A 9107-nucleotide genomic window follows, 5' to 3' on the forward strand; every position below is an offset into this window, starting at 1 on the left:
TTACTGTGCATGTGTTGCTGTGTATGTATGTGTTCCTGTGAATGTGTTACTGTGTGTTTCTCGTTAGTCTTGGTTTGTAATAATTACTAGCATGACTCGGCGCGCTCCGCGCGCCTCACCACACGTCTTTTCAGAGGGGTAGGGATCTTTGACCATTTCGGTGTCTTTTGGGTCTTCATGGTGTTTTGGGTCTTCAGGGCCATTTGGGTCTTCAGGGTCTTTTGGATCCTCTGGGCCTTTAAGGGTATTTTGGGTCTTTGAGGTGTTTTTGGGTCCTCAGGGTCTTTTGGGTCTTTGGTGTCTTCAGAGGCTTTTGGGTCTTTTGGGTCTGTGGGGTCTTCAGGGGCTTATTGGGGCTTCAGGGTATTTTTGGTCTTCAGGGTCTTTTGGGTCTTTGGTGTCTTTTGGGTCTTCAGGGTCTTTTGGGTCTTCGGGGTGTTTTGGGTTTTTGGGGTATTTTGGGTCTTTGCGGTGTTTTGGGTCTTCGGGGTGTTTTCGGTCTTCGGGGTGTTTTGGGTCTTTGGGGTGTTTTGGGTCTTCGGGGCGTTTTGGGTGTTTGGGGTGTTTTTGGGTGTTCGGGATGTTTTGGGTGTCCAGGGTGTTTTGGGTGTTCGGGGTGTTTTGGGTCTTCAGGGTGTTTTGAGTCTTCAGGGTGTTTTGGGTTTTGGGTTTTAGGTTTTGGGTCCCTATCTCCCTCCCCTCCTAAACTCCATCCTCACCCCTCCCTTTCAATTCTCCCCTCACTCCTCTCTTCCTAAACTCCCTCCTCGCCCCTCCCCTCCAAATCTCATCCCTTGCCCCTCCCCTTCTTATCTTCCTCCCCATCCTCCCCTTCAGATCTCCCCCTTCACTTCTCCCCTTCAAAACTCCCCCCTCCCCTTCAAAACTCCCACCTCACACCAGCCTTTCAAAACTCCCCACTCACCCCTCATCTTCAAAACTCCTCCCCACCCATCCCCTTCTCATCTTCCCCCCTACCATCTTTCTCCAATTCTCCCCTCTCCCCCTCCTCCTCAAAGCTGCCTAATCCCCTCTTCCTCTCCCTTCCATCCCATACCGCCACCTCCTCCAACCTTCTACTTTGCTCTGCCCCCGCCCCTCAAACAACCCCTCAATGTCCCTCGTTCCATCACCATCAAACCTTTTATCCTCCTCATCCTTCCCTTTCTCCTAGCTCTTCTGCAATCTCTGACACACCGTCAACAGCCCTCCCGACCTCCTCCTCTCACCCCTCATCTCACCCTACCCCTCCCCTCCCCTGCCTGCATCCGATGCTCCCCCTTCCTCTTCCGTAACGGTATGGACCTAAAAAATCCAGGGCCTTCGCTCAAATCTGTTTGATCTCTCCATACAGGCTGCTTGTGACAAACCAGACTTAATCTGCTTAACAGAAACTTTCCTCCTTCAAGATGTCTCTGATTCCTTAATATCTCTTCCTGGTTACTCCCTCCTCTGGTGTGATAGACCTGAGCCTCGTCCTGGTGGTGGGGTGGATATTTTTTTTAAATCAAATACTCTCTTCCTCACTCTCCCTGCACTGCCCTCTCTCCACCCCACCCCCAGGAGTACCTCTGGCTACGGTTTCCCCTCCAGTCCCACCTTTTGTTCAAATGTGTGTGGAACCGTTCTCCAAACAGTGATGACTCCTCTACATCTCGCTGTCTGATAACATGGACCAACTTCTTTCTACTCATCCCAACTCTCTCTTCCTCATCTGTGGCGACTGAAACTGTCATCATGCCAGCTGGCTGGGTGTGGGTTCCTCTCTCACCAGCCACGGCCCCTCAGCAAAACAACAAAATAGTTGTTGGCTGAATTCAGTTTACCGAAATGAAAATCCCATTCACTTTTCAAGTCAATCGGATGAAAATTGAGAATTTTAGAAATTCGAAATTGTTGTTGAGCTTTGGCCTATGTTGACCTTTTGGCCTACGCTGATCTCAAAAATAGTTCGTGGTTGAATTCAGTAAGCTGATATGTAAATCCTATTCAAATTTCAAGTCAATCGGATGAAAATTCAGGATTTTAGAAATTTGAGGATTTTAGAAATTCAAAAAAAGTGGTTGGCCTAAGCTAAGGTTGGCCGAAGTTGGCCTAAGACCTTTTGGCCTAAGCTGATCTCAAAAATAGTTGGTGGTTGAATTCAGTTTGCTGATATGTAAATCCTATTCAAATTTCAAGTCAATCGGATGAAAATTGAGGATTTTATCAATTTGAAAAAACGTGGTTGACCTTTGGCCTATGTTGACCCTTTGACCTCAAAAATATATAGAATGTTGTCGGACCATAAACTCTCCCATTTGGTGAAGTTTTGTGAAGATCGGTTTGAAATTGTGACCTGCAGGCAAGTGTAAGTGAGCAGACAGACAAACACACAAACACACACACAAACAACGCACAAACAAACAAACACACAAACACACAATCACACACAAATAAACATACAAACACACAAACAAACACACAAACAAACACACAAACACACACGCAAATAAGCAAGCACAAAAACAAACAAACACACAAGCACACAAACAACCACACAAACAAACACACACACACACACACACACTCACAAACACACACACGCAAACAAACACACAAACAAACAAACACACAAACAAACACACAAGCAAACACACACACGCACGCACACACACAAACAAACACACACACACACACACACACACACACACACAAACACACAAACAAACACACAAACACACAAACACACACACAAACACACAAACACACAAACAAACACACAAACCGGAGTGATCAACATTGTTGTCAAAAATTTTTTTTTGCGAAGAAACAAACGGACTCAAATGTAACACCCTTTCCTCTGGTGAGGGTAACCAGAACGGCACTTAGTAGGGAACAAACATCCGCCGGGTTGGCCACATCACTCAATGGTGAAGATTCACTTACAACCGGTCCACCAGGTTTCGTCCGAATCCATCCATAACTTTTTGAGGTATCCTGCGATGTATCGTTTTGGCCATATCTCTCAATGGTGAAGATTCACTTTAAAAATTAAATAATTATCATATCCGAATCCATATTCAGATCTTCACCCAAATCGAATCGATTCTTCCTTGTCAGACACAAAACATCTCCACTAAGTTTTGTCCGAATCCATCCATAACTTTTTGAGATATTTTGTTCACAAACAAACAAACATTCAGGGGTGAAAACATAACCTCCATCCACCTTTGGTGATGCAGGTAACACTTCATGGGTGTTAAAATCACCTCCATTACATCGATCATTGGATCAAAACATTACCTTACATTGAATCACCCCTCTTTCCCGAAGGGAAAATTTGCTTACCTTTTGCTTACCTTTCTCGTTAGCGCCGAGTCGGGATGAATGGATTGTGTTCACCGAGACCCCTCGTACACCTGTGTCTGTGTGTGCAACGTGACTCCTTCTCCGTACACCTATACCTGTGTGTACAACGTGGCTCCTCCTCCGTACACCTGTACCAGTGTGCACAACGTGGCTCCTCCTCCGTACACCTATACCTGTGTGTACAACGAGGTAGGGTGAAGGTAGGGTGAAGGGAGGATAGGTAGGGTGAGGGCAGGAGAGGTAGCGTGAGGCGTGGGGAGGTAGGGTGAGGGGAGGAGAGGAGAGGTCGGGTGAGGGGTGAGGAGGTAGGGTGAGGGAATGCCCTAATTGAGTTCACAATACTGGAGATCAGCGAACTTAACAATGGACGCCATATTGTAACCCAACTGTTCATGTGCGGTGCAGCAATCATTACGTACCATTGGAAGTACCTTTGCCACATCTTAGAACCTTCAGACCTTTACAGATCTTTGACTTTAGACCCCTTAGATGTTTACAGACATATGGCTTCACATCCAAAATCTTTTAGCCCCCTTAACTTTGATCATTTTCACCGTTTCAGACTTTTGATTTAGACCCTCAGACCATTAAGACCCCGACCTCTTCGACCCCTGAGGACTTTATCTTTAGACTCTTGAGACCCCATGAAACACTTTTTGACCCTCAATACCGTGTTTGACCCTTTATATCTGGAAGACCCATTAGATTAGATCCTCAATATCCTTAAGGCGTTTAAGACACTTTAGACCCTTTAAATCCTCAAGAGCCTTCAGACACGTACCCTGAAACCCCCAAAAGACCGGAATAACTTTTAATTCTTTTTTTTTTGTATATATCGTTGAGGCTCATGAAAGACCGAATACCAGTACACTGAATGGACCAGGACAAAAGGTACAGCAGAGAGAGGGGAAACACCAACAGCAGAGAGGGGGAAACACCAACAGCAGAGAGAGAGGGGAAAACACCAATAGCAGAGAGAGGGGAAAACACCAACAGCAGAGAGAGGGGAAAACACCAACAGCAGAGAGAGGGGAAAACACCAACAGCAGAGAGAGGGGAAAACACCAACAGCAGAGAGAGGGGAAAACACCAATCGCAGAGAGAGGGGAAAACACCAACAGCAGAGAGAGGGGAAAACACCAACAGCAGAGAGAGGGGAAAACACCAATCGCAGAGAGAGGGGAAAACACCAACAGCAGAGAGAAAGGGAAACACCAACAGCAGAGAGAAAGGGAAACACCAACAGCAGAGAGAAAGGGAAACACCAACAGCAGAGAGAGAGAGAGAGAGAGGGGAAAACACCAACAGCAGAGAGAGGGGAAACACCAACAGCAGAGAGAGGGGAAAATACCAACAGCAGAGAGAGAGAGGGGAAAACACCAACAGCAGAGAGAGAGGGAAACATCAACAGCAGAGAGAGGGAAACACCAACAGCAGGGAGAGGGGGAAACACTAACAGCAGGGAGAGGGGGAAACACCAACAGCAGGGAGAGGGGGAAACACCAACAGCAGGGAGAGGGGGAAACACCAACAGCAGAGAGAGGGGGAAACACCAACAGCAGAGAGAGGAGGAAACACCAATAGCAGAGCTGAAGGCCAAGGCAGATGGAGGCAGAGAAACAATGGTTGCGGAGGGGAATGGGGAGCAGGAGAGGATGCAGGGGGTGGACAAGGTGGATACATGAGGAAATTCTCAGGAGGTAAAACTGGAAATTTGGAAGGAGGACGGATTTGGGTGGAGTCCTGACGGCTCAGTGTTCCCGCTCCTCCACAAGCCTTGACTCACTTGTGCTCCCAAACATTTCCTGGCAGTTTAACTTCAGAATCACCAAGGAACGAATTTAAAACGGGTGTTTGGCGATCCTCATCTATCTATAATTCCATTAATCTCTGTGTGTATGTGTGTATGTGTGTATGTGTGTATGTGTGTATGTGTGTATGTGTGTATGTGTGTATGTTTGTCTGTGACCGCTGTTTCTCGACAACTACCGGTCCGATATACTTGAAACTTGCCAGGTATATTGCTGGGGACCCGAGGATGTGCCTTTTCAAGGTTTGAAATTAATCGGATAAGTAGTTACCGAGCTATGGCGATTTCTTTACCAAACACCGCAAGCCGTTCGCTTTGGACCAAACCATTTCATGTAAATAGAGGGGGGGGTTCTGTGGTCGTTGCGAATGGACCAAACCATTCATGTAAATAGAGGGGGGGGGGGTTCTGTGGTCGTTACTGCCACGTGGTTTCAAATTTTTTTTTGTTGTTGTGGTTTGCACGCATGTTTTTTTGCACCCACGTACGGGCACGCCCTAGGATGTTTACACACACACACCCCTACACAAATTATTATTATTTTTTTTTTTTGGCAAGGAACGGGCACCCACGTACGGGCACGTCCTAGCTTATATATAGTACGGGCATGCCCTAGTATTAACAAATGTATAAACCTGAAACGCTGAGAAAAACATATTTGTACGTACACAGATAATCATCCGTCTGTAGAACAATTTATGTGCCCAAACGTGTCTAAACTAAAAAACGGCCCTTTATTTCGTTGTCCACATCTAAACAGCTGTTTCGTTGTCTGTGTCTCAACAGCTGTTTAGTTGTCTCTGTCTAAACAGCCGTTTAATTGTCTGTGTCTAAACAGCTGTTTAATTGTCTGTGTCTAAACATCTGTTTAGTTGTCTGTGTCTAAACAGCCGTTTAATTGTCTGTGTCTAAACAGCTGTTTAATTGTCTGTGTCTAAACATCTGTTTAGTTGTCTGTGTCTAAACAGCCGTTTGATTGTCTGTGTCTAAACAGCCGTTTAATTGTCTGTGTCTAAACAGCTGTTTAATTGTCTGTGTCTAAACATCTGTTTAGTTGTCTGTGTCTAAACATCTGTTTAGTTGTCTGTGTCTAAACAGCCGTTTAATTGTCTGTGTCTGAACAGCTGTTTCGTTGTCTGCGTTTAGTTGTCCAAACGGCCCAAACCTCCAACATCCAATTGAAATGACGCACTTGCACGGAATCATTGCTCCTCATTGTACGTTGATCCAGGTTTAACTATTTGTCTGCAAACATGACACCGACAATGTTAGTGTTTGTAAAGGTTAAAATGCCCTGAGTAATGATGTCCCCAAAATTGCGTGAGAACGCCCGAAGTCAGTTTTCAATTAGTTAAAATATGTTTTGCAAAGCACCGCCCTTTGGTTATCCAAATAAACAATCGTTTCCATGGAAACATTTTGGTAATTTGTAAAATGCGACAGATCAAGTGTTGCATGATGAAAGTGCATAAACAATGTGGATGATACATTTTCTAATCGTGGCCTGATACTTGTTTTATATTTTTAGCTCTTGCACGAGCCTCGATCTTGTATACAAAAAATAAAATAAATGTTTTGTATAGAACTGACCTTGACCTTTGACCAATTTTGACCACATTTTATACGCACTGGCATGTAAGACCCATCGTACACCAATCTTCGTGTAATTGGAAAAAAAAAAAAGGTTGTTGATTTAAAAATACATTAAATGAAAGAAGTGGGGAAAAATAAAATGAGGACGTGTATAGGGAGAGTGTTAAAGGAATATTCATCACAACCTTTTTAGATGCTGAATTGCAAATAATATACAACAACACACGAAGAGGAAGATCAAAATGAAAAAATATTCTCACCCTCCTCCTCTCTTCTCTTCTTTCTTTTGAATAAATTGTCTTGGGTACATATGAGGCACACGCCAGGCCAGGAAACAATCTCTGATGTCTCCTTATCCCTGTGCTCTCTGGTTCCTCGTATCTCGAGCACTCCTCCCAATTTGGAACCTCAGCTAGTTCTACAGAAATATCAAACTCGTTGAATAAAACATTCAGTCTGTTTTGTTTGGAGAAGAATGGATTTATTGGGTGATAATTTCATGATAGACAGAGTTGCGCGTCATCCAGCAGGTGGGAAGCTGCTACCTGGCGGCGGGAGGCTGCTGCCTGGAGGCGGGAGGCTGCTGCCTGGAGGTGGGAGGCTGCTGCCTGGAGGTGGGAGGCTGCTGCCTGGAGGCGGGAGGCTGCTGCCTGGAGGCGGGAGGCTGCTGCCTGGAGGCGGGAGGCTGCTGCCTGGAGGTGGGAGGCTGCTGCCTGGAGGTGGGAGGCTGCTACCTGGAGGCAAGGACTTGAGAGGCATTTGCTGTCTGGAACTCTGATTGATCAGCAAAGACACAAAGTTCTTGAGGATCACCAACTCGACTTGCAGCAATGTAGAGCTGGCCATGTGAAAATATACAGCTTTTAAGCAACAACTTCCTGAGGCTCTGGCCTTGACTTTTATTTATCATCAAGGAGAATGCTGACATTATAGGGAACTGAAGACGTCCTAATGTAAATGGCAGGTCAGTGTCGGAGGGAGACAGAATAATTCGGGGAATGAGGAGAGGGATCCAGTACGCTCCCCGCCTAGCATACGTGCCTCCAGAAGGTGATCCTTCACAGAGTTCAGGATGTATCGAGTGCCACTGCAGTGACCGTTTGGAGGATCCAGATTCTGCAGGTCGCGGAATCCAGATTCCGCAGGAGCATTATGGGGGCATTGACTTTTAAAGCTAGTCTATGAGGTGTCATACCAGACAGGTTGATGGAGTTAAGGAACTCTGTTGGATACAGGCCTGCCTGATCTGTATCAGCCACGGAATCAGCACTTTTCAGCACGAACAAATCACTGGACAGACGATTCATGTCATTGAGGCGGTCGACATCAGCGGTTTTTAGCCGCGTCGCAGACGCTGCTCATAGAGTGCCCTCTGCTGTTATTGTTGTTGTTCTTCTTGTTCTTGTTCTTGTAGAGAAGACAAAACCTCAAAGCTCCATCCATTCTGGGAACCATAGCTCCACCCATTCTGGGAGAGGCTTCATATAAACAAATATCCACCATTTTATTAACTCGCATAGCTTTGAGGCCTGTTTTGTAGGCCCGTGGTGTCTTCCTCTCTCACACAGTTTTATTTCAAATCAAATTCGATATATCATTTCATTTTTCACAGTCGCTAACATAGTTTTAGACTCGGTTGAAAAAAAACGGGAAGAAAATCCGATGAAAGTTGCCCTTTATACAACGAAATGAATTCTCAAAGGCCTGTAACTTCAAGTCCATTGAGATATATATTTTTTAAATCGCGGCATGCTCAGTCATACACCGCCCGAAATAAGAGACGGGAAAATGCCGAGATATATATATTTTGTTTAAATCACGGCATGGTCAGTCATACACCGCCCGAAATAACAGACGGGAAAATGCCGAGATAGGCCTATATTAAAAATTCGTCCATTTGATGACAATCGTCACGATGAAATATTTAATTTATACGTCATCACAATAATGTGGAGAGAGGAGCATAGCTTCGTTCACGTGTCGCCACACACGGGAAATTGCCGAGATATTTTTTTTTTAATCGTGGCATGGTCAGTCATACACCGCCTGAAATAACAGATGGGAAAATGCCGAGATATATTAAAAATTCGTCGCCACACACGGGAAATTGCCGAGATATATTGTTGTTCGAATCAAGATGTTCACTTTGCACAAAAATAACATCAAGTAATCGAATCAATAGGAATGTCCTGTGCCTATAACATCGACGTTATAGGCACAGCTGCATCTAGGCATTGTGTAACATCGACGCGGCTTTTGTTTAAATTAAAACTTTTTGTACTTGTTTGTTGTGAGGATTGCACCTTGTGGACAGCCCGTGACGGTTTGAAAGATTTGCCGGCTCCTCTAGCCC

The 9107-nt window shown here is 45.2% G+C and overlaps 1 protein-coding gene across 4 annotated transcripts in view; it reads right to left on the reverse strand.

Moving 5' to 3' along the window:
- The window catches only part of LOC137427409 (galactose-3-O-sulfotransferase 2-like), a 57571-nt gene extending 54039 nt beyond the window's left edge, over nt 1-3532 (reverse strand). Inside the window, exon 1 of one of the 4 annotated variants that reach the window (XM_078778231.1) lies at nt 3342-3532. The gene's annotated coding sequence lies outside the window, so the exon portion shown is untranslated. Of the gene's footprint in view, nt 1-3330 lie in introns of all 4 variants that reach the window. The other 3 variants (XM_078778232.1, XM_078778234.1, XM_078778235.1) reach the window with 3 other exon arrangements.
- Between the last annotated feature and the right edge of the window lie 5575 nt (nt 3533-9107).

The sequence above is a fragment of the Myxine glutinosa genome, chromosome 5, assembly GCF_964187855.1.
Source record: "Myxine glutinosa chromosome 5, kmMyxGlut1.1, whole genome shotgun sequence".
NCBI lineage: Eukaryota > Metazoa > Chordata > Myxini > Myxiniformes > Myxinidae > Myxine > Myxine glutinosa.